This window comes from Sarcophilus harrisii, chromosome 5 (genome assembly GCF_902635505.1).
Source record: "Sarcophilus harrisii chromosome 5, mSarHar1.11, whole genome shotgun sequence".
NCBI classification, from domain to species: domain Eukaryota; kingdom Metazoa; phylum Chordata; class Mammalia; order Dasyuromorphia; family Dasyuridae; genus Sarcophilus; species Sarcophilus harrisii.
The window spans coordinates 144860657-144887891 of NC_045430.1; the positions used below are offsets into that span (position 1 = coordinate 144860657).

Genomic DNA, 27235 nt, shown 5'->3' on the forward strand with positions numbered 1-27235 from the left:
GTGGGATTATGGGTTTCTGACTTGTGAATCTCATACTGAATACTGATTTGTGTATCTCCCAAAAGTGTGAACTCCAATGAGTACTTAAATACATTAGTGAGCTAGAGGATTTGCTAAATACCATGCTAAAATAGAATGACAAAAATAGAGACAAAATAATTATTGTCTCTATCAACTCTAATGAGTTAATACTTTGTAAGGATTGCAACAAGTTCTAATAAAGAGGGAAGTAAAAAAGTCAAGCAAACAATTTACATAATAAGTAAATCACCAGTAGAAAGAGCAATCACAAAATAATCAAAAGCAAATGTTGCAGTATTACCAAAAAAAAGCATGGCCACAGAAAATAGATATTAGAAGGTACTCCATGAGATTGCCTTGAATTTTTCGGAGACATCTTTTCCAATTTCTTTGACTTCTTCCCATGTCACCTGATTGACACCAGGTTCCCTGACATAGACTTGGTATCTCTCACCATTGACTTTTTTAATTGATGCTTGAGATTATGATACCTTTCCCTGATGTGTTGACCATTTGCCTTTTCATTTTAGTGACAAAGGGTCTTTACAGAGAAGCTGAATCCCCTTGTCTTCTTGCTATTTCCCATTACTATATTTGGACAAAAGAAACATCATCTGTTCAGTGACTCTATGAATGTCTTATTTTGTCCCAACATTAAACCTAAACAAAAGGGCACAGGGATTAGAGGCGCACTCTTCCATCCCAATTCCTTTGCAGTGGTGGGAGGTGCCCAGATAATATACATTGCATTTATATTCTGAACTTTTTTGATGTATTGAATGGTTTACAGATTTCTTTGTCTTTTTTGTCCTTTAAATTATTATTCATTATTTGAAATAGATCTCTGGAAAGAATGGAGAAATATTCCAGGTTAAATTTTGTTAATTTGAAAACAAACACTATCAATAGCATTACTTTTTTTTAAATCTGTAATCATTATGTTCTTTATTTTTCTCTTTTAATATCATTTTTGAAAAAGAAAATAAATATGTTATTGAGATATTGATGAATTTGTCAGAAATTTTTAGGAATAGAGATTATGGCATATAAACTTAGGAAATCAACAACAAGATGTCACATGTGCACCATACTATAGCCTGATAAATCTGAAGACCAAAGCAATATACTGGAATTCCTCAGAGAAAATGAGATACAATCTAGTATTAAAATTAGTAGTTCTGAATGCAAAGTCAGAACTCCAAAATTGAGAAGCTAAGGGTAGCATATACTTTCAAGATATAGCAATAGAAGTCAGAAGTTGATTGAGAACTCATTAAGTATTGAAAAATGGTATTGAGAAAACATAATATCCAATTCCTAATCCAGTAAAAATTTGGGAGTAAATTAGTAGAAGTATCCATTTTCCACCAATATTGATATTTATGTGGTATAATTTCAAGCACATAGTTCCCACTGTTGTTGTACTTCAGAGGTATTTAATAAGCATTTTTGAGTGAATTAACATAGCAACAGAGAAGAAGGATTTATTTGGTCATGCAAAAATGAGAAAGATGGCTTATTTTCATAAAAGAAGGTGGTAAGGGAGAGTTGGGAATAAGCATTTATAAATACCTACCATGTGCCAGGCACTATGCTAAGTATTTTGAACATCTCATATAGTCCCCACAAAAATCCTGAAAAGTAGATACTATCATTTTTACCATTTTACATTTGAGGAAAATGAGATAAAAAGAAGTTGGTGATATTTCCACAGTCATATTTAGTAACTTTCTGAGGACAAATTTGAACTCAGTTCTTTGTGATTCCAGGTACCATATTCTACCACTCTACCACCTAACCACCTTTAAAATTACTTTGTTTTCCATTAAATATTTACAAACAATGACTAAGTTCAACGAATATTGTCAACATTTTCCAAAACCCTTGCCCTCAAAAATTCCTTCGTTTGAACTCTACATTTTGTGCACTTTTACATTCTGTTTTGTATCATGGCTTTATTCATGTTATATTTACTTTTTTAAAAAATGAAAGTTTCATAGGGACAAGGACTTTAACTTACTCATATTTAGACACATTTCCCCACCCCTTATATACACAAATTACTCAGTGAATTTGGAATTGCAAGGATGAATGTTGAAAATTACCTATGCATAAAAAAGCTTTATAAAATACAAAGTGGTTTTTAAGTTAAGGGTTGAGAAAAGGATTTAGTTTTTTCATTTCATCAATGTAAAGGCTTGTCAGTATGGAAATTCCCTCTGGCAATGCAGTTTAGAAACTGTTCTTCAATACCTAGTCTTAACCATTTTCCCAGGACACTACATAATTAAGTAATTTTCCCAGGCCTGGGTCATAAACCACTCACTGTATGTCAGAAACAGAATTCAAACTCAGATCTTTCTGACATTTGCTATAGCATGTTGTCTTCTAGATCCATACAAATATATTAGTACAGAATTTTCTTAAAAATCTACTCAAGTCCTCAAAATCTGGTATCCATGATTTTGATTGATTTTTTTTTACTCTCAAGTAATATTATCTTTCGTTTTGTTGCATGATGATTTCACTCAGAATATTATTTATGTGATACAAATATTATATAATCATAATATTGTTTCTTTTAAACATGCATTTATTTATTTAGAAAAATATACTTGATTCCCTGCAGAATTTTTATTCCTCTGAAAACACAATAAATGTATGTAAGGCATTTTTTTTTAAAAGAGGCAGGAAGTGAAGCCCTTTGTATGTAGAGTAGGTTGCCTTTCACTTTTTAGAATAATTTTTATACTTATTGCTAAAATCAAAGTGTTAGCTTTTCAGAAATTGTTTAATTTAGACTTGCTCCCTCTGCCAGGAAGCCATCACGTTCCTCTGGAGGCTGTACTCCACATATTTTATAATAATGTAATATATGTAATTCATGATTAGTTAAATACTAGTTGGACAGCTTTTTAATTTGATTAACTTTACAGTGATTTCATAAACTAGAATCCTCAAAATCTACAAAAATATATTTAATTCAAACAAACTACCTTGAAGAAGTTGGTGAATTTCTCCTTCTCCACAAGGACTATAAATGAGAAAGGATTATCAATTTTTTATGGATAAAAATCGTATTTTTGGTCACAATCTAAGCTGAGATGCATGATCTCAATTCTTTCTCATTTAATGTTTCTTCTCTTTTGTTTTTGTTTTTTTAAGCTATGGTTTCATTGGTTTAACAATTTCTTGTACTAATGCAGACCAATACTTGTTCTGTAATTTAAGGCAGCTAGGTGGCGTAGTGGATAGAATGCTTGAATTGAAATTAGGAAGACCTGACTTCAAATTCCAGCCTGTGCATGCTTACTAATTGTGGGAAAATCATTTAATCTGTCTGACTCAATTTTCCCATCTGTGATATGAGGATAAAAATAGCAGTTACCTTCTAGAATTGTTCAAAAGATCAAATGAGATATTATTTATAAAGTGTTTTATAAATCTTAAAACTATATACATGCTATTATTATTATTAATAATCATTAATCATATTAATGATAAAGATTTCCCTGAAGGCACTGAAGAATCAAATAACCAGGGTGTATGTCAGAACTCGAATCCAGGCTTTCCTAGTTCCAAACAATTCCCAATTCAGTGCATCATATTGCTTCCTCTCTTCTCCATATCATAGAGGATTCACCAAATATGTTCCATGCTTCATCTCATCCTCAACTTTAAAATGAGGATAATTGCAGGACCTGTCTTCCAGGATTTTTGTGAAGAACTTGGAAAAAGTACATAGTAGGTGCTTAGTAAATACTTGCTCTTTTCTCTTGTACAAACTCTTCCTCTCTTCCTTGGTTCTCTTAAAATTTTGTGAATCTCAGTGTATAAGAACTCATACTCTCCAACTATAATCCCTCACTCTCACAGCTTGACAACAAAAGTCCATTTTTTTAAAAACCCAACATTCTGTTGGTGATACAAGTCACCAAACACCATATTTTTCAGTGACTCAAATAGTAATGGAAATATGAATGACGAGAATAAACAGACTGTACTATGTTGTAAAGCGTGACTAGTCCTTGAGAAGTGACCATGGGAACCATCAAGGACAAGGAAAAGCTGGTTAGAGCACTTTGTAGTAGCATCCAGTAATTATGTGTTCTTCTATATGTATCTTAATATTGTGTGTGCTATTGGGTGGGGTGAGAGCATAACTTTGTCAGCACTTTGGTGCTAATACATATTTAACTTCTTTATTTCTCTATGATATCTAACTTTTTTTCAGGTATATTTCTGGTCAGTAATACCCATTTTTCATTTCTGTAAGATGTTTTTTCTTTGTCAGTGTGCTCCATTAGTGTTGGAGGTAGGCCACTCTGAATTAAGAGCTTTCATCTCTGTAACACAGAGAGGATCTTAAGATATTGGCACTGGAAGGGAGATTTTACAAAGGAAAGAAATGAAGCTCAGAAAAACAACTTGCCCAAGATCACCATATCTAGTACTATCAGTGGAATGCTGAACTGAAGGAAGAATATCGAAGGAAGGAAGGAAAAATATGGAAGGAAGGAAGGAAGAGTATAGAAGGTAGAAAGGAAGGAGGTGAGGAAGGAGGGAGAGAAGGAAGAAGAGAAGGAAAGAAAAAAGAATCTGACATTCTATTGGGGGATTCAAAATGTCCACATATAATTGTTTTCAGTACTTAGAAATCTAATTTCTGTTCTATGGATCTTTCTACAAATGTAAAAACCCAAAAATATCCTCTTTAATCAAGCAGCCTTTGTAGACTTGGATGACTTTTGGTTATACATACAGGTTTATATTGCTTCAGTGCTGTGGCTATTCTGGTCCATTGAGATACCATCCAAGATTTGTTAGAAGGGACTATATTCTAATATTGCCTCCAAAATGCACTAATCAGTGAGCATTTTTAAGCACCTCATGTAGTCCTAGTACTATGCTAGGATCTGCAAATTTAAAGACAGATAGATCGGAAGGAAGGAAGGAAGGAAGGAAGGAAAAAAGGAAGGAAGGAAGGAAGGAAGAAAGGAAGAAAGGATCCCCGTCATTAAGGAACTGACTTTCTATTGGAGGATTCAAAATGTCCAAATATAAATTTTTTTCAGTAAGTTAGAATTTTATTTTTTCTAATTATATGTAAAGACAATTTTTAACATTAATTTTTGTATAAAATATTGATCTCCAAAGTTTCTTCCTCCCTCCCTTTTCTCCTCACCTCTCCAAGACAGTAAACAATTTGACATGTTACATACCACATAAAATTTAAAAGTAAAATATAAATAAGGCAATTTGGGAACTAGTAGCTGGAGATCAGGGATTTAAGAAGCCTTCAGCTATGAGAGAGAACTGTGCTGAAAGTAGGTAGGGATTCTTAAATAAATAATTTTACTTATAATATTATAATTGTAATAAACAAATAAATTTAACAAGGGAGTGTTATAGGCATGGTAACATTATACAAAGGTACAAAGGCACCAAGAAGGGAAATGGAAGTTCTTGTGTAAGAAACAGTAAGCAGACCAATTTGTTTAGAACAGTGAGTGTTTAGGGGGGAGTAATGTACAATAAGTCTGTAAAGGTAAATTGGAGCCAAATTGTAAAAGTCTTTAAATGCCAAATATAGAAGTTTTCATTTTATCCCATAGAATGTGAAGGAAAAGTAAATATGAGAAATAAAAGAGTAACACAGAGAAGATTAGGGAGAAAACAGTGGGCTAATGGAAAACTTCAATAACTAAAAGGTTTAAGAAGTCTGATTTTGATGAGGAAAATGTAAAATAAAAACACTGCAATTGCCACCACTCCAAAATTACTCACCCTCATTATTCTTCCTAAAACCACCTACTCTGCATTATTATTCTCTGGTGGGAAGAATTTGGTAGCTTTAAAAAAAATTAGTTTTATCTCTTTATACCTATATTTGGCAGCATTGACAAAAAAACAAAGTTGCAACTAGTTTGTCTATGAATATGTTATTTTTAAAAAGCTCGAAGGAAACAACCTATCCATGCACGGCCATGCTTCAAATATCCAAAGCAAGTAACAGCTGTCAGGCCATGATGACTGAATGTTTTTTGAGAAAGAAGATGGGAACAAATTAGAATTTAATCAAATGCTAAATTCTAACTATAAAATGAAGCTTTCTATAGACAGCCTCCTGGAGGTAAAGAGGATGCTGGTATAATATATCTGTGCAATTCTTAGACAATCCTTTTTTCTCCCTTCTTCCCCATTTTCTTCCTTTGCTGAGGGACTAGTAACAGAAAGCTGTCATGGTGAAAATGCCCTGATAAAATTCTAAACTATCTTTAAATGATAATTTGCAGATGCCTGTTAAGATTTATGCTATTTAGTTAGTGATGTAAGTTATTATTACATGAAGGTATGGTACAATGGAAAGAGAACTGGCTTTAACCCTTGAGAGATGAGAGAGGGTTCAAGTACGGTCTCTGGCATATATTTACTATAAGACTGGGCAAATCACTTAACTTATTATTTCTCCAGACAGTTCTAAGTTACAGAGAAGATGCTAATCAATCCATGTGGGAAGAGAATTTCCTCTCTATCTGCTTTGAGGAATTCTCAATAACACTGAAATCACAGATCCAAACTAGATCTTTCTCAATTTATGGAACTACGTTTTTCCCCCTCAAGCCCAGTATCCCTATGAAGTAGTCTGAGGGTAATAAGAATGATTTCTATTCACAAACTTAGATAATTAAGTTTAATCCCCATAAAAGTTTTCAAATGAGAGTAGTGAAGAACCAAAATAAGTCTAATGTATTTTTCATCTCTAAATTCTCTGATCAGATAACATTAAAGTTACTGAAATGGCACAGGTGAGGTGACATTTACTCTTTTTGAGTTTGGGGGGCTAGTAGGAGAGGAATTCCACATGTAACTTCATAGCATATGAGTGGCTTGGAAAGTCTAGTTCTAACCACCTCAGCCACTGAACCCCCTTACCTCTTCTGACTCTGCTGGTTTATTGAAGGGGGAGCTATTTTACCCGAACAGATAGAGAACAAATTATTTGGAGGAAATTTTTGAAAGTTGTTAAGTAGGATACAAATACAAGATTGATGCTCTGCATGTTACTTTTCTGCCTCCTATTTTTGATTTTATGTTAGTCCAAAATAGGCATCAAGGAAAACAGAGAAACAGCATAAATGTTAGGATACTGACACTCTGATTTTTTTTAAAAAAGTCATTTTGTCTATAGGTTTAAAAACAGTTTTACTTTCATGATTGTGAAATGAGGTAGCATTGTTATTATCATGGAAAAGTTTAATTACATTCCAGGACATCACACTGGTTCCTCTTAATTGCTAAGAGCAGAAATATGAAAGCCAGAAAAAGGTACCTAAATTTCCATTGAGATGGATTTTTTCCTCCTCTCTGCTTTGTAACGTAAATGTGTCTCTGTGTATGTGTATTTAAATTCACTCACTCCATCCATCTCCCTGGCTTTGAAGAGAAGGATCACCTGACTGCCACCTAGACCTGTTCCCTCCCCATCCCCCTCAACCCCACCTAATGGAGAAAATTCCCAAAGTAAGAGATCAGAATGAATATAGCATAGATGCTCGTGCTGAGAAATGTAAATGACCCTGACTGAACAGGAACTGAGTTAGGTTGCTCGTGGGGGTGGGGAAAGAGAAACGGAGAGAAAGAGAGAGACAGGGGGAGTGCTGCTTGCTTCATCTTTGAGAGGAGGGAAAACAAAAGACCTCAGCTGCAGTTTTGTGTTGCTGTGTCTGGCTTAAACAGAAAATTCTAGACATCCGTGCTGAAAAATCAAAGCCCAGCTGAGAATACTTCTATCGGGAAATTGATTATTGCAATTATTTTTGATCTGAGAATGGGTTGGATCAGTACAGGTGGTTTGAGAAGACATACTGGCTGAGGACCATGGAAAGGTGGGATAAGACTCTGAGCTTTTCTTCTTCTTTCTTTGAACGGAGCCTTAGGGTAAGAACCTTGCAACCTGATGGGTGGTCAGTTTCAGCATGTGTGTGTATGCCTGCCTATTTTCAATTGCTATTCTCAGACCCCTTCCTTCTACCCAACCCCAGAGTAAGGCAGTGCCATATTCCACCAGATGTGAACCCAAACTTGATGCAAGAGTCTCACTTCATTTATCAAATGCCTCTGTTTTGCTTGCAGTGCTTTTGTTTAATACAGTCAGTGAAGAACCATCCTGCTATCTCCTTCTGAGGCAGAATGGGTATTTTAGTCAGCAATTGTCAGGTGGCGGTTACAAGAGAGTTAACATTTTGCTCAGGGAGGCTGCTAATGGATGGTTAGGTTATTGTATTGTGGTTGTAAACAGCAAATAGATGCTGAGTTGGCATTTTTTTGCAATGCTAGTTGGATTCAGTGAGAAGTTCATAGGCATTTTGCATTATCTTAGATTTTAGTATCATTCAACTCAAATAAAACAAGTTTAAAATAGCACTCCTTCAGCAAAGCCAAATGTCAGGTATTATTTTAAGTGTAAGCTTCTACCTCCCACTGGATATAAAGCCTGACAATTACTCTTATTGACACATGGGTGTAAGAAAGAATCTCATGTGCATGTTGAAATTAAAATAAGCTGAAAGCCTTTTTCTTCTAATGGCTAGGTACAGATGCCTGTAAAATGAAGCCAGATAATTCTTCTTTCTTCTGGCTATGCAGACACACTGTCTTTTGTTCCTGGATGTGTATTTTCCTGTGTTTTTACACAAAAGGCATTGCCTGAGTCTTCAACGGTAGTAGGAGCATGATGTGCCAATTTCCCATTGTGTGCTGGTCAGGGTCCTGCGCTGTTCTCAAGTAAACTGCCTAGAGATATTAGTAAAGACGCCTGAAGAAGGAGGTGGCGAGTGGTGAGGGGTGCATTTTTTTTTTTTTGACTCATAGCTCGGAAATGTTGAATTCACATGATGTTAAAGAGGAAATGGGAGAAGGCATTTAGTTTTGAATGGGATGTGAATTCATGCCTCACAAACCCCAGGGTACTTGGCTGGGAGATTCTCCCAGATGAACAAATCCAATTTGTAAGGAGCTCTTTAAGAACATTTTCCTGGGAGGGGTGACTCCCAGGGTACTTTTTTGGCCAAATTAAGATGTTATCTGACAGTGCACTAGCATCTGTGTGCTGACATTTCTTGTGAACCCAGTGAAAAATGGCTCCATATCTCTCCTCCCGTCCTGAGAAGATGGTCTCTGAGTAGCCATGCCTTTCTCCAGTATTGTTGTTTGTTCTAATCACTGTGCTTCCTGACAGTGACTGACTGACTCATGGTTCATTTCAGTTCGCCTGCTTTTTAAATCTCTGCCTCAATGGATAGTGGGTGGTGACAATTTTTTCCCTCAAGTCCGAACTAACCAACAAATTACCAGTGGAAAATACTTCTCTTGCAATCTCAGACATGAAATATTTCAGAGGGTAAATGCTTTTTATTCTGTCACAATGGAAGTGATTTTTTTGAGAGTGATTTGTTAGCTGATTTCTTCAAGCGAGGAATAATGGTTGTATAACATTTGGCACTTATATACTCAAAGAAAGTAAAAACTGACAGGTAGAGGCATACACACTCTTATCATAGAATTCATTTCTTAAAGGACAAAGCATCTCTTACTATTATTGTTGCTGTTTGAACTGTGTCCTGTGGCAAAAAGGGAGATGATGGGATCTCCTGTTGGACTACTGTAAAAAAAATTGTCCTCCTGCCCTTGCACTATACATGTGCTTATGAAGGAGATTCCTGTACTAAACGGGGATGGAAAGTGCTACGGAAGCTACAGCAGCAGCGGCAGCAGCCTCGCCATGCTTCCTTATTTAAGCTCTGGTTTGTGGAGCTTCTGGCCAGCAGAGGCAGGATGTGCTTGGCAAAACACCGTGTATGTTTGGGGGACTGGAAAGAGCATGTGTTATTTGGGGGGATTGTGTGTGTGCGTGTAAAATTGACTGTGCTGCTCTGTCAACCACCCTTCTGACTTGGTTGGATGACATGCCTCACGAGGAAGGGGTGCTTTTGTATTTCCAGCAGAGGTAAGGGGCCACAGCACTGTCCAGTGAGATGGGAAAGCACTGGTAAAAAGGGATGATAGCTGATAAATAATGTGTACATTGTACAGGGACAAAAATAAGGGAGCTACATACTTCTGTACTCAAAGGAAATAAAATAAAACCCCCTGATGCTTCCTGCAAAACTGCATGCTGTCATACCTACCATATAACAGCAACTAAGCCTGCTTAGGCAATAATTCCAAAAGCCTTCATCATGTAAAGTCACATAAATGTTTTAGAAATAGTATGCACTTTTCTAAAGGCTTGTGTCTTTAAGGGTCATATCTTAAAACAGTTCTGTGTAGGATGGTTGTAAAACTATACATATTGCGTGAAATCTATTCAGGATAATTCTGTTATAGCTAAAAGCTTACAGATGCAATAACAATCCCACTTCTTTGGGAGAACAAGGGAAATGGAACTTTAACACTGCATGTAGATCTGATTACTGCTTTTATAAATGTAGGCAGTTTGACTGTGGTAAATGGTGTGCTTTGTGGAAATTGACGCAATTATGGTGGATCAAGGAAAAATGAACAGACAATACAACTGAAAAGTCATCTCAGAATTCACCAGAGGGCCAGTGGTGTCAATCTAAAATGTTAAGTATAATTGTAGGTGAAGTTGAGTTAGCTAAAGAAGTCTCAGGAGTCTAGAATGGGTTGACTATGTTTGTAAACCAAGGAAAAACTAGCTGTTGTTTTAGAACATTATAAAAGGTGATTTTTCATTCATCAAGAGTTACAGATATATGTATATCTGCATATAGATACATATATGTATACATGTCTAGTTGTGTGTGTGTGTGTGTGTGTGTGTGTGTGTATGTGTGTGTGTGTGTACAGGGCATCTCAAAAATGTTAATGCTGTTTTAAGCTGTAGTAGTTAAAAGGCTTTAAATAAGCTTTAATAGCTTTAAACTACACTGAGACTTTTGGGATATCTTGTTTGTATCTATCTATAATTAAACCAGATAGGCTAAAGGGAAAGGCTTGAGTTTTAGGAACTACCCATTTACACAAATTTTGTTTTAAAAGGCAATAAAGCAAATATGGTATACTAAAGTTTCCCAGAGCAGAAAGTACTGAGAGAACTGAGCCAACTCAGGCAGAATAAGTAGGTGAAAATGTTTTAAAGTAGCATATGTTCTGTCTCAATAGCCCCTAGTGTTCCTGAAGATTTATTTATTAGCAGCAAAATAAGGGGAAGGGGAGAGAATCTTATGTGCTTAAAAACATTTTCAATATTTTTCTGGGTTTAAAAAAATTAATCAAATATAAATAAGATTAAATGATGGATAAAAGGTAGGATAAAAGAAGTAATTGGGATGGAGTGATGAACATTTTCTTTAGATCACAGATTTAAAACTGTATAAACCTTTCATTTTACAGATAAAGTAACTGAGCCTCAAAGAAATGAAGGTATAAGGTAGTAATATTTTGGTTTCTGTGTTTAAGGCTCAATATATATATATAGATAGCTGGTTTCCATTTTCCTTTTCACCTTTAGTGTTCAACAGCAAAGCATTTTTTTTTTAATTTTCGAAAAAACTTCTTCACCTACAACATATATAAAAAATAACTAATTTAATTCTGAGTATAAAGTTCTTTAAATATATAAACAATTTGATGTGTGTTTTGAGGAAAATTTCATCCCCATTCTTTTATCTTTGGTCTGATAAGACAGAAGACCACAGCTACAACTTCTCACTCTGTTCACACTGAAAACATTACATGATGTGGATAGAGATTGGAAAAAAGAAATAACTGACAATAGAATACATTTAAAGAATGAGATCATATGATTCTACTTATGTTACAAGTTCCAAGCTTCTAAATTTATGTCCAGGATTTTAAAAATATATATACTAGACTTGTTATTTCATAAAGCAGTTTCAGTGGGTAGAGCTCAGACAATGCAGATCAGTACTTGGTTTCTTGAAGAGTTATTTGTGGCAGTGAGAGTTTAAGTGAATTACTAACCTAAGATCACACAGCCAGTGTTTATCAGAAGTAGTGATTAAACTCAGGTATACTTGCCTTTGAGACCTGTTCTCTAGCTGTATAGCCTTTTACCCTTTGACTACCAGTTTATCACTGATTATCATTGATTCAGATATATACAAGTTAAAATATATCTGTAACTAATTTGTGGCAAACTATATATATAAAAAGATGAATGTAATTCAGATATGTGAAAGTCCCTTGAATTTCCTGACCTCAGTTTCTTTCTATATAAAAGAAGGTAGCTCTAATCGATGTCCTCTGAGGTTGTTTTCAGCTCTAAATCTAGGATTTTGTGTTCTTGTCACATAGCTGCTTACTTGTCCTATACCTGTATTTAAACATCATAAAGAGAATATTCTTTCACATAAACAATGCTTAAAAGATAGACTAGTATTATTTTCACAAGAAAAGTGCATTTTACTACCAAGTGACAGAGACATTTTTAAATATGAAAAAAAACATTAAATTGAAAATTCCCAAACAGAGCTTATGAGCACACACATGCACACATGTGTTTGTATGCACATGTGTGCATTGCACATACAAGTCTGGGGAGAGAAAAACACTGAATTAGAAAAGGAAGTCAAATTTAAAAGTGTGTTGTAGTAAAAAGCTAAAGATAATTAGCATATATCTGTCATGATATACTAATTTCTCTCCACCCTACAATGCTTTGGATTCCCAACATTTTATTTGGTCAGATTATTTAACATTGATTTTAATAACTACCTTTGTATACTGGGGAATTTTCTATGACAGCTGGGGTACTAGACTCAGATTCTAGAAGTAACAGGCTTCCTTCCTTGTTCCTCCTCCTTAAGCAAATAAGTATAGGTTTGTTCTAGTAAACATGAAGAACTTAGGGCTCTGAGGTGAACCAATCCCTAGGGAAGTACAGATGTCCAGGAATTCTACAATTTGGCTTTGGAGGTCATTGAAAATTATGTTGAAGTCAGAGATTGAAAAATAAATGATTCTTTCCTTCCATTAAAAATACAAGTCACAGAAAAAGTACAAAAGAGGGTAATATCCTCTTTCCCAAATGAGAGAATTGTATGCAAAGGGAGATAATAATCGTGTCTCTCCTACTCTATAAATCCTTTCCTTCCAATTTCCTTTTCTTAGCTCCAGATTATTTTGGAAAAATCATTTTGACCTCCAATAGATATAAAAGACATGTGAAAATGGTAGGATTTAAATTCTTCCTTGAAATATGGGTAGAATTTGAAATATCAAAAAGAAGACAAGACATTTAAGTTAATAAGAAAAGAACATATATATATAATATATATGTATGTGTATATCTGTGTATTCAAATTCTACTGTCATTTTTCTAAAGAGAATACCTTTTAGTAAGTGTACATGAGACTCTCATTTAACCTTGAAATATTGGAAGTTAGGAAATTCAGCAGTTATATTCCCACACATTTGGAATTTACTTCCTTTTAATACTTAAAGTATCTTGTCTGTCTCAGTAGGTAAAACTGTCATCAGAGATGCGAGATTCTTATTTGTGCGTGTGTGTGTGTCTATGTGTGTGTGTGTGTATGTATGTGTGTGACAGAAAGAGAGAGACAGACAAACAGAGACAAAGAAAGAAGAGCCTTTTAGGATTCTTTAAAAAAAATTAATAGTATATTCCCCCAATTAACATGTAAAGATATGTTTCAACATTCATCTTTTTAAGATTAGGAACTCCAAATTTTTCTCCCTTTCTCCCTTCCTTATTCCCTTCCCAAGACAGTAAGCAATGTGATATAGGTTATAGATGTACAAACATATTAAACATATTTCCACATTAGTCATGTTGTGGAAACAGATAGAAAAAACCCAGAAAATTTATGATTAAAAAAAGAAACAAAAAACAAAAATAGCATGAATAATGTTTTTCAATCTGCATTCAAACTCCATAGTTTTTTCTCTGGATTTAGGATTTTTTTAAAAAAATATCGATCATTTTAATTGAGATTTATTGAACATGCTCGATATAGTTCTCTTGTGGTTAATGTTCTATGAATACATCATTACCTTAGTGAAAAACAGAAAGTTTCCTTTTCATTATAGGCAGCCTAATACCTTACATAAACCTTAAATGCATATGACAGCATGGGGAGGAAACAAGTGTTTTCTTAATTCCTGAAGAAAAGGTATCTCTAGGTTTGTTATCTGTCTATTTATTTCCCAGGATTGTAAAAGTGTAACTCTAAAGGCATGTAATTGATATTTTTGTCTTCTGTTATAACATTGTATGGGATTTGTAACCTCAGATTGCAAACCTGTAGAATGCACAAAAGTAGTATCACATTGAGGTGGTGAAGGAGATGAATTATCAGTGTAAAAATGCTTTCCACTAATGCATGTTATAGTTTTCTCCTTGGTACACCAGGAAACTCCAAAAATGATATACCTGTGGTCGTAGCCAATATGTCTTCTACCTGAATTTTTGTCTTCCTAATCCCAAAGTTTTTTCTCCCTAATCCTAGTTGCCTATCAGTATTTAAATATATGGAAATATCTAATAATAAGAAAAGTAAGTTCCAGAGTTCTTTGTGGTTATGATATGTTTATATTTAGAGGCAGCTGAGTGGAACAGTGGATAAACTTCTGGGCTAAGAGTCAGGAATACATGAATTCAAATCCTACCTCAGACAAAGTATTTGACAAACTCTTTACAAATCTTAAAGAACTAAATAAATGCTTACTAACTCTTATTATTATTGCTAAATAATAGAATAATACTTATTCTATTAATATAGCCCTTTATTTCAAAATACATGCAAAGATAATTTTCAATATTCACCCCTGCAAAACCCCATGTTCCAAGTTTTTCTTCCACCCTTCCTGCCACCCTCCCTCCCCTAGACAGCAAACCATCCAATATATGTTAAACATGTGCAATTCCTCTATACATATTTCCACAGTTATCATGCTGTACAAAAACAATCAGATCAAAAGGAGAAAAGAGTGAGAGAAAAATAAGCAAGCAAACAAGACAAAGGTGAATATATTATGTTGTGTTCTACATTCAGTCCCATAATCCTGTCTCTGTATACAGATGGATTTCTCCATCACACATCCATTGGAATTTCATTGAATCACCTCCTTGGTGAAAAAAGCCAAGTCCATCAGAGTTTATCTTTACATAATCTTGTTGCTATAATGTTCTCTTGGTTCCCCTCATTTCCCTTAGCACCTCTTCAGGTAAGTCTCTTCAGGGCTTTCTGAAATCATCCTCCTGATCATTTCTTATAAAACAATAATATTCCATAACATTCATATACCATAACTTATTCAGCCATTCCCCAAATGATGGGCATCCACTCAATTTTTAGTTCCTTGCCACTACAAAAAGGGCTGCTACAAACATTTTTGCATATGTAGATCCTTTTCCTTTTTTTTGTGATCTCTTTGGGATATAGGCTCAATAGAGACACTGTTGGATCAAAGTGTATGCACAGTCTGATAGCCCTGTGGGCAGGAATAATAATATTTAGATAGGATCATCAATCTAAAGAGAAAAGCCATGGAACCTTTTTTAGTCCAATTCTTTTCTTTTATACACAGTGGAGAAACTGAAGCTCAGAGAATTTAAAGGACTTCCTTAATGTTGTAACAGAATGATGGTAAGATATTTTTCAAAAACCATCAAAATGGATCAAGGCAAAAAAAAAAAAAGTAAAACCCAACAAAAAACACACTCAAATTGCAACAAAAGAGTTTTAGGTTACCTGTCTCATTTGTTGAATGGTTAAACCACTTATCATGTCTTTTTCTCCCTTTGTGGAGTCTCCTTGTCTATAGACAGATATTGATCTTTTTAGGAGAAGATGGGATGCATTTCTGTTTGGAGACCAGAATAGATGTTCTCTGATAATAGCTTACAGACCTGTTATTTTGTACCATTGTTTCGTGAGCAGGACTGACCATAGACTCTGCCATTAGTGCACTCATTTCAATCAAGTCAAGTCAGAGGTTTTAATCATTTGCTTTTAACTCTTGTGAACAATACCTCCTTATATTTATACCTTATTTTTTGAATCTATACCCCATTAAGAGCATATCTCAGTAAAGTGAATATGACTACAATAAATTAAATTTCAAATAAAATTAAGGTAGAAATGAGAATCAAGTTGATTACCTAAACAGGAAATCCTACTCTGGTAAAGTCACAGGCTTTTGATCATTCTTCCCCATTCTACATACATGTCAATATGTACTATTTCCTACAGTAACTTTAAATCCTAATATGTGACTGCTGTAGTGGGGAGCATGCATATTGTTTTATTATTATATCATTGTTTAGTATTTTTATTTAAAACAACCAATTAAAGCTTCTGTTTTTTCTCAACCAAGAACAGAATAATCAGAATGGATCATTGAATCTTAAGATTCAGAAATCATCTAAGGTCATAGGACCATAAATTTAGAACTGGAAGGACATTGCCAAGTTCCTAGACCTTTCCTTTAGAAATAAAGAAACTGAAGTCCACAGAACTGATGTGACTTTCTCAAGCTCAAAGAGGTTAGGTTGCAAAGCATGGATTTGAACCCAGAATATCTGACTCCAAATTCAATGCTCTTTTCCTTCAATCTTTTCAATAATGAAAAAGGCTTAGAAGGCATAAATGCTCTAGGCAATGGCACCTACTCTTCTAGTAAAGTAGGATTTTCTGGGCTTTGATGTCTACTACCTCAGTGCCTTTAGATCATCATTTTTTTATCTTCAGTTTCTTCACTTAAATGAAGGGTTTGTGCTAGTTGTACTTTAAGTTTCTTCCTATTTTGAATCTACTTTCCTCCAAATCTAGTATTCTTTCCTTTACCCCTTTCCATTAAATGAATGAAAACCTATTAACTTAAAATAAAAACACAAAACAAAAGAAACCAGTCAAAAATCCACCTCTTTGAGGATATCTGGCCCTCTGTCTGATCTGAAGAGTATTTGAAGGCATCATCAATTGCTATTTCACCTTCCTCCTGAGTACTGGATTTTATCTTGTATCTCATCCTAGATGCCAAACTGCTATGCCTAAAGCAGAGATTTTACTAGGTAACTCCCCTATCTAAGTACTTTCAGCACCTCCACCTCCCCTTTGCTTCTAGTTTAAAACATAAAGTCTTTTATTTGGTTTTAGCATGATTGAATATTACTCACTTTCATACACTGTATGTTTGATCTCAATTGGCTTGTTTCCTGTCCCTATATATGACATTTCATCTCTCACATCTATGGCATTATATAGACTTTCCTACATGTCTGGAAAGTATCTTCCACCTTTATGTCTTTGAATCTCTAGCTTTTTTAAAGCTACAGTTCAGTATTGATATTCCTAATCCCATTCCCAGTTGTTAGTAACTCCAAATGGAAATGACCTTATATTTACTTCACTTATGTTTTATGTTTTCTTGTATACATTTTGCATTGCCCTTAAAAATTTCACCTAACAAAATGTTATTGAGTAAGCAGGGACATTCTTTATTTTGACTTATTTGTCCATAATGTGTAGCCTAATTACTAAGTATATCATTAATGAGGTTGCAAACCAAACTCTGCTGCATACCATTGCTATGGATATCTACAGGAAGAGTGACTAGTTTAATAGGTTTATATAGTATATTCTCAGAAGATGACTTCTACCTAGACAGCTATTATTTGTCCTTCAAAAGAAAAACAGAAAAGGAATACAAACAAAAGAGAACATTGTCATGTGACTAGCACATATAACAAAAAAATTACAAATTCAAGAAAGCGTGTGTGTCTGTGTGTCTGTGTGTCTGGTTGTCTGTGAGTAGTAGGAGGAAGAGGAAGAGGAGGAGGAGGAGTAGTAGTAGTAGAAGAAGAATTTAAATTCATGGATATCCATTTTTTCTTTACTTCCTTATAAATTTTTTTTTTATGATCTGCACCTTATTTATTTTATTCGTTTTTCATGCTTTCATCCTCACCACTACCACCCCCAAGCAAGCTACAGTTAAGAAAAGATATATTTATGTATAAATATGCAAATATGCATAAATACACACACATACACATATACCACGTAAACACACATCTTTCCTATCCCTGCTCACTCTTTGCTGAAATGTCACTCCATAACTTGTCTTGCAATTACTTAACCTTTCCCTACTAATGGATCCCCACCTTGTCTTCTTCCTTCACCCTTTGCTTCCCTGCCTGCCCATCCCTATCTCCTTATGTCTCTATATATTTTGCAGGGAACTCTTAATGGTATATAGGTAGTGTTTTCTATTGAACCCATTCCTGAGGTGATTAGGTTTTCAGAAATATGACTCCTCCTCCCACCTCCAGTGCCTCTATGTTTATTCTTCCTCTGCACCTAATATAAGCATCATTATTATTTTTGTTTAAACTCTGTCAATCTTTAATTTGAGCTACCCTACTGTTGATGTGAATCTTAAACATATTGTATACATTTCCATGTAAAAGAAACATAAACAATTTATCCATGTTGAGTTGCTTGAAAATGATCTTTGATAGTCACTGTTATATGTTAAATTTTCTATTAAATTTGGGTTTGGTTGATAGAAAGTCCTGAAAATCTGCAAATTCATTGAATGTCCATTTATTCTCATTCAAAATTACAGATAATTTTATTGATTATGACATTTTTGACCACAGGCCTAGTTCTCTTGATTATCAATAGATATGATTCCAGGACCTACAGTACCTACAATAAAAGTGTAGTTTCTGAAAAGTCTTGTAAAATTCTAATTTGTAGCCCCAGCATATTGAATTGGTTTTTTCTTGTTTCTTGAAAAAATTTCTCTTTGATCTGGGGATTTTAAAATTTGTCAATAATGTATCTTTGAAGTAGCACAGTGGATTTTTTTTTATTACTACTTTCCCCTCACGTTCTATCACTCTAGGACAATTTTCTTGGATCATTTCCTGCATTATTGTGTTACTTTTTTATCACAATTTTCTGCCAGTACAATTATTCCTATATTTTCTTTCTTTGACCTGTTCTCCAAATTTGTTGTTTTTCTTATGTTTCACATTCTATTCCTATTTTCTCATTTTTTATAATATATTTTCTTATTTTTTTGGTCTCATTGGAGACTTCACTGGCTTCCCCTTGACCAAATCTACTTTTCAAAAAAAATATTTTCATCTTTGAGATTCTGTACCTCCTTTTTTAGTTAGTTAGCATTTTTTTCATAATCTTGTTTTTCTTGGATATTTTTTTTGTTTTTGTTTTTGTTTTTTTTTTCTCAATGTCTCTCATTAAATTTTTAAATTCTTTTTTGAGTTCCACAAATTCTCTCTGGGCAGGGTGCCATTTCACATTACTCTTTAGTGTAGAAGATTTTTTTTTATTAAAGTGTCCTCCTCTGAAGATGAACCTGGGTCTACCCTGTTCTCATAGTGTGTTTCTATGGTGGGATTCTTTCTTCTTTGCCATTTCATTTTTTAAAAATCAGAAATATTAGTGTAAGCACTTCTAATCATGGGGTAAAGGTTATGATGTCTCAAGCTTCCCTTCAGCTTTCCCCTGTTACCAGGAACCCCAAACTAAGAGCTCTACCTTCCTGCAAGTGTCCATAGCTAAAAGTGTCCTCGTCCCTCTGCTTCTGTACTCATCATGTTCTGGTTCCTTCTCACCCATGACCCGGTCTCAGCAGCACAGCTGAGCCTGGCATTCTTAATCAGTCAAGGCCCACTCAGTCTTTCTATACTCAAACCCCCAACTCCACAAGCAGTCTAGGAGATGAAAGTCACTTTGGTTCCTGCTAAGACTTCAACCACACTTAACTAACCAGAAAAGTCTGCACTTGACATTTCTGGGAAGCTAGGTTGAAGGTGTTTATTGCACTTCACATAGGTTAATTCTGGCCTGGGGTTTTAGGAAGTGTTCTACCTCAAGGCTTCTTGATTTTTTACCAGTCTGTATTTACTCTGAAAGGCAAATTTGTTCTATTTTTTTGGAGGGAGGGGAGATCTGGAAAGCTTGAAATTTGCCAATCTGCTCCTCCATCTTCCTGGAGTACTCCTCTGTCCTTCATTTTCAAAGAGGACCAATGACATCATGGAGTGACATATTGACTCATGTGAATTGGATTTAAGTGAAGCAAAGTCACACAAAGTTGTCAGCCTCCCTTTCTCTACTAGAGTCATTAAAGTCCAGTAGCAAAATAAAAATCAAGATGATGACTGACGATGACCCAGAGACATTCTATTTATGACCAAACTCAAGGCGCTCTACAATGCCTGTTTCAACTGCCTTCATGACTATTGGAACACATTGTTTACATCTACCCATTCAGCTAGGGAACATCTTTATATGTGTGGAAACCCCAACTAAACTCTAGGATTTGCTGAGACCTTTTCTGGCTATCCATTCACCTTTGGTGGCTACCTGACACTCTTACCTGTGGCTACAAGAAACTGTAGCATACTCAGTGGCCACAAACCCATTAAGCTATCTTAAAAGATGGGTTAAACTTGTTGAAGGTCTAAAAGATTTGGACAATTTAGAACGTGTTGCTGATATAAAATGAAAGCAAAAGGAGAAAGAGATTACAGAGCCTAAAGTGGCTAGATAGTATAATAGAAAAAACAAAACAAAACATGAGGTTGGACAGAAATAGGGAGATAGTGAAGTATAGAGGGGCTATGCACCAATTCATGAGGTTACAAGGAGATATGATTGAATGACTAACCAATAGCTAGACAAATAGTTTTTGAAATTATGCTTCCTAGGAAATTTCCCTTATTGAAGAATGGCACATGTAAGGAACCATGGGAACACTGTAATCACACTAACTGCTTCTATTTCTTGGACTGGTATTGTGTCCTGGAATGCTCCACTGAAAGCCATATACCAACTTCTGCCAGGTTGTCTTACAAAAAGTCATCATTGTTAGGCAACATCATCTGTAGATGGTAGAAGAGGCAAGTTAAGAGAATTAAGAAATTCTTTCCCTTTAGTAACTTCCATTGAAGAAGGGGGAAAAAGTGAAAAGGCAAAATAGTATGTTGCCTACCACATACTTTTCTGGCACAACAAAGTCATTCTTGACCAGATTCTGTTCTTCTTACACTTACCCAAGCAGTTAATATGTAAAAAAACTGCATAAGTTCACACACACATGTATACATATATGCATTTATGTATTGTATTTGGTTTTGTATTCATCTCACCAATTAGAATAAGCTTTTTTGTGAGTATGCATTCTTTCATTCTTTGTATTTATATCTCTAGCTCCTAGCATACTACCTGGAAAATATGGTAAGTCATTCATAAATAATCATTGATTAATTGAATTGATCATGCCCTATAATTTCATTGAATTGATCAGACCATGTCCATGAATTGATGCTGACCATGTCCAATTATCCAACTATCCACATACATGCTTACTTGAGTGATCCAACACACTGTTTTATACCATAAGTGAAACACGGAATTCCAAACCTCCATTGTTCATAACTAGTTCTACTCTTGCCTTCTTCTGCTTATTTATCTTACTAAAGTCAATTGGAGTAATGATAAGCATCATTTCTTTAAAATTTGATTTAATTGAAGTAAAATATGAGAGTCAAATGATGGCTAATTGAAAGAAGAGAAAGCATTCAGTGTGTTTCATATGCTACTTGGAAAACCAGCCTCTGGATTAAAGACAAGCATAATCCTTTGTTCAATACTCTCTTCATTTTTCCAGGCTTTAGAGAAAACTTACTCACAGTGAAGATGTTCATTACTTAAGTGCTACACTGATACAACAGAATACTAACAAGTAATACTTCTATCATGTCAGTTAAATCTCAGGATTAAGGAAGGGAAAGTTGTAAGAGTTAGTCCTGTGGCCAGGTGACAGGAATACTAACTCAGTGAAATGTTCTTTTTATTCTTCTATATCTCTTTCTTATTATGCTGAATTCCTTGAATTCCTTACTTTTTTATATCACTAATACCTTGTGAGGAAGAAAAGGTTATTTGAGGTTATTTAAGGAATTCTTGCCGTGGAGTTTTAGATAGTGGTAAAATTCTTACATTATTGGAAAATTCTTATGCCTAATAGAACCATGCTATCTTCACCTTCAAATACCTTCTAGTCTAAAGCATATTTCTCTGCAACAAACTGGGCAAGTAAATAGTCATGGAGATTCTGTTTTAAAACTTCCAGCAACTACTCATTCTCATACTCTTGAGTACTTATGTTTTTCTTAGGAAGTTGTGTGTGTGTGTGTGTGTGTGTGTGTGTGTGTGTGTGTGTGTGTAAGTGCTTACATAAAACCTCAATATGTTTTTTTTTTTGCAACATTTACCTAATTCTCCTAAAATAGCTTTTTAACACAGAGGAACATATATTCTACCCCTTCCACAAAACAGATCCCTGTCTTAATGTAGCATAAGATTACATTAGGCTATTTTTTTAAGTTCTCATGCTACTGACTTATCATGAATTTACTTTTCACAAAAACTCAAGATTTTTCTTTAAATTATTTTTTTCAGATTTGGCCAAATATTCTAGATTAAATGTCAAGCATGTGACATGAAGACTAAATGCAGCATGTAGGACATGATCAAATTAAGATGCAATTGAAAAACATATTTAATTTAATAAATAAAATACAATAGAGCAATGATAATTTAATGCATTTTTATGAGCCACATGATCCCACATGGATTCTTATATATGGTTTTGTGATCCCCCATTTCTTTTTGAGTTTGACACAACTATTATAGATTGTCAGTATATTTTGGACCTGATTGAGACAATATATTGATGTTGTAAAGACCGTTTTAAGATCTTGGAGAATTGTATTTTATGTATAACAAAGGTTTAGTGTATTTCCAGGTCATCTAAGATAGAGCTTAAGCACCCATGTGGGAGATGCTAGGAACCTGCTTCTGAGTGATAGAGGGTTAGTATAAGCATGAATAGTCAGCATTTGGCTAATACATGATTAGGGATGCTCTATGTTAGGTTATTTTAAAGAAAAAGGCAAGTTCAAAATATGTAGCCAGTCATGTGATAAGCTAACAGCAGGATGGCCACAGCTGTCTTCCTGTCTTAAAGATCAATAGTACAGGTACATCCATTTTAAGCAATCTGGGTATGTGTCAAATTCCAATGCATAGATAACAGACATAATTCTGCTTTCAAGTTACTTTATTTTGTTTACCCTTAGGATAAAAGAAAAGTGGCTCTGGGTACCAAGAGCTAGTATCATTCATTCTCTGTTCATTTGTTTTCCCTTTTCCCCATTGCTTCTTTTATTCTTTATTCTATTCATTTGTTGAACTTCTTAGAACAGATAATCCTGGTGAAATTTTTTTTCACTTTTTTTAAATAAAAAGACTTTTTTTTTGTATCTCTGAAAGCAGAGAATGTCTCTATTTTCACACACTATTTGTGAACTATTTATTTCATTTTTCATTTTGAAAGTAAATTCCAATATGGCTAACTTCTAATTGTCTGAAATGGGGAATGAAATTAATGAATCTTGTGTATTCCACTCCCAAAAAAGTTCAATTATTTTTTAAAATCATTAAAGACTTAAGGCAATAGATGATTTTTTTTCAAGAAAATACAAGTTGCTTTATTTTCTAATCTAAAACACATTTTAGAATCAAATTATTGAAATGATCTAATAAAAAAAGGAAATTTGTCTTAGAAATGCTAAGATATTAAGGGAAATGACTTGTGGGAAAGGTCTGATAAGAAATCCATCCTTTTTGTGCAACTGTGTGAATGATGATGAATTTCCCACAATGCAACATCAAAATTCTCTTTTTGAAAATGTGCATTGTCATGAGTATTTTATTGTGTACATTTCCCAAGCAAAATAAAAGACTCTGATTTACATTTACATTTTCTGACTTTGGTACCATTATTATAATGTATCTCTAAGAAATGGAGAACGATATAGCTTCTGTGTAGCAAAAATCATTTTCATTCACTTATGACTTAACTATTCTTCAATCTATCATCCTCATTATTATATCAACTCCTAAAATAGACAAGTGTTCAATTTTTTTCAGTTGTGTCCAATTCTTCATGACCCCATTTGGGGTTTTCTTAAAAAGATACAGGAGTACTTTGCCTTTTCTTTCCTCAACTCACTTTATAGATGATAAAACTGAGACAAACTGGGTTAAGAGATTCCAATAAGTAAGTCGCTGAAGCTGGGTTTTATCTCAGGTTTTCCTGATTCCAGACTCAGTGATAGTTCTATCCATTGTGCCACATAACTGCCCTTCAAAAAACAGTACCGCCTGCCTTATGCATTAATTAGGTATCTAGAGAATAGAACTGTTTACAATTTTCCCACTATCTAGGACTGACTACAACTTAAGCTGACCTTGATGGAACTCCTTAAATCTCTGACATCTTTGTATCATTTTCCTTATCTTTTAAAAGAGATTTACATGTTATTATTATTGCCAGACACATAGACAATGACCTCCCAAAAATGTTCCAAAAACATCAAAATGTTTATAGAAACATTTTTGTTCTAAGAGAGAACTAGAAGCAAAGTAGATGCTCATCAATCAAGGAATGACTAAATAAATTGTAGTGCATCACTGCAATGGGATATTATTGATGTCAGAAATGACAAACCTGATAGCTTCAGAGAAGCATGAATAGGCTTACATGAACTCATGGGATGCAAAGTAAACCAGCACCAGGAAATTAATAGAAACAATGATTATGTTAATGTAAGTGATAAGGAAAAAATACTGCCCCCCCAAAAAAAAATTGAAAATGAATGTTCTAAAATTATGAAATACAAACTTGGTCACAAAGCAGAAATATGGCAAAATGTTTTCCCAAGCTCCTTTGCAGCTATGACAGTGAATAAATGTGTAAGGAGACATCTAGGTGATTCATTGGGCAGAGGGTTGGACTTGTCAGGAAGACACAAGTTCAGACATCATGTAACTGGGGTTAATGAGTAAGTTACTTAATTTCTCCCAGCCTCAATTTCTTAATTGGTGAAATGAGGGGAATATCATCTATCTAAAAGGATTGTTGTAAGGAGCAAATGAGATGTTGTATGTAAAGAGTCCTGGAAATCTTAATGTACTTTTATAAGTGCTAGTAAAATGAAATAATATATACAATGATATCTTTTTTCTATGTACTTTTTTTCTCTTTTTTGTTTCTTTAGAAGACTATTATTTTAAAAGATTATCTCTGATAAAAGAGGATAGAGTCAAAAATCTAAGTGACATAGAAAATAGAATTCGTCAATGCACACACAAACACACACACACATATAAAGACACACACCCACACCCACCCACACACACACACCCCCACACACACACACAGAAAGAGAGAGAGAGAGAGAGAGATCTCCATTTTTTGAACCTCTAAATTGTCTCTGATCTCTATCTTCATTCATTATATTAATAGGTGGGTCATTCAAGAGCTAGAAGCAACCTCAATAATCATCTTGTCCATACATCATTTCATGGATGAGAAATATTAAATCATTTGCTCAGATTATCACTATAGCATACAGATAGTAAATGTGAGAAGCCAGATTTTGAACCTGAATAAATTAATTTTATTCATTTAGAGATTTATCTTGTTTTTAATTCTAAAAGTGCTTCTGCCCATCACCATTTACCAGCAGCTATGAAATTGAATAAGGAAACCTGAGTTTAGAACTTAAATCTACTCTTAAATCCTTTTGTTTTAGGGATTTCCCATGAGCCTACATTATACAGAGGGTGCAACACCTGAGCCCTATGTGAGGGAGAGCCTTGGAAAGTAGAATTTTTGTTTCTTTTCACACCAACTTGCATTATTGATGTTTGCATCCAATCTTTTGTGCTCAATGTGGCAAAATGTAATTATACATCAGCATTTTCAACACCTAAGGAATATATATAATTTTAAAAGAATAGAAGAAATAAAACTTGCATCATGTCCTTACAATCATAAATGTGAACTTTAGGCTGGCGATTTTGCATGTATCCATGACTTTCAAAGGGGTGACTAAAATTTGACCTAAAATGCATTTATAAGAATATATCTGTACACATCTCTATCATATCTGCAATCCTTTATGTCTGTGTTGAACATCACTTACTGAGTTTACCAAAGGGAAACCACTTATTAATCGCTGAGAAAAAAGAGGTCATTATGAATTTAATAATTGTACTTACAACATTTTTAAATGTGCCTATGAACAAAAGTTAAGATTAATTAAGATTGCAATCCTTATAATACTCTAAAAATATTTCAAGTAAAGATTACTTTTTTCTGTAAATGATAGATATCATAATTTACTTTCACAATGTTAATATTATTAATTTTACCAATTTAGTGATATACCTAGATCACAAGATTGTAGAACTAGAACAACTTTAAAAGTCATACAATTGAACACTCGTATTTTAAATATTAGGTAAATAAAGTCAGGTGAGGTTAAATGATTTGCCCATGGCCCCAGCTAGTGATAGCTATTCTAAAATCAAAATATCCTTCTTCTGACACTCTGCTTTTTGCTGTTCTAGAATGCTATTTTTTTCAGCCAGTGTTGTTTTAGAGATCCATTGGGTAGTGTTTGCCCTTCAACTATATTTTTTGTGACTATATATATTATTAAATGGTATGTCTTCAAATGCAGTTACTTAAGGACTAGAACTATGAATAAATTTACAGTCTCATTGCCTTGCTCTACAAAGGTGAATTTCATGTTAAATAAAAGACATATCTGTCAAGTTTCCTAGCTATTTTTTTTTCCTATTGTGCTGATAATCTGAAGGAAAACCATTGAAAAGGTTGGATATGCTTAACTGTTGCCTTTTTTAATTTTAATTTTTTGTTGAGATATTTGGTTTTCATAGCATCTTAACTTTAGAACATAAATCTTCTTTTCTCTCCAATTATAAAACAGAATAACAAGAAGGGGAAGGGAATGCATTTCCATAAAATAGCCAATACATAAACTGATTCTGTTAGTATATTCAAAGTTCCACATCCATAGAGCTCACTTTTGGAAAAAAGGGGGGAATACACCCTTAAATCAATTGAAGTCTAAGATTGCCTATTAAAATTTCAAGGCATTCAGAGTTTTTGTTGTTATTGCTGTTGTTGTTCTTTCCTTTACATTGTTGCAATCATTGTTTATATTAATTTTCTATTTCTGCTTAATTTATATCAATTTCCTTCAGTCTTCAAATACTTTTCAAAGAAA

The 27235-nt window shown here is 34.1% G+C and overlaps 1 protein-coding gene across 12 annotated transcripts in view; it reads left to right on the forward strand.

Annotated features, from left to right (window-relative positions):
* The window catches only part of MAGI2 (membrane associated guanylate kinase, WW and PDZ domain containing 2), a 1604868-nt gene that overhangs the window by 731877 nt on the left and 845756 nt on the right, over positions 1 to 27235 (forward strand). The window contains exon 1 of one of the 12 annotated variants that reach the window (XM_031940852.1): positions 6880 to 7910. The exons of the other annotated variants lie outside the window; for them this stretch is intronic. The gene's annotated coding sequence lies outside the window, so the exon portion shown is untranslated. Of the gene's footprint in view, positions 1 to 6879; positions 7911 to 27235 lie in introns of those variants that run through there. 12 annotated transcript variants of the gene reach the window in all.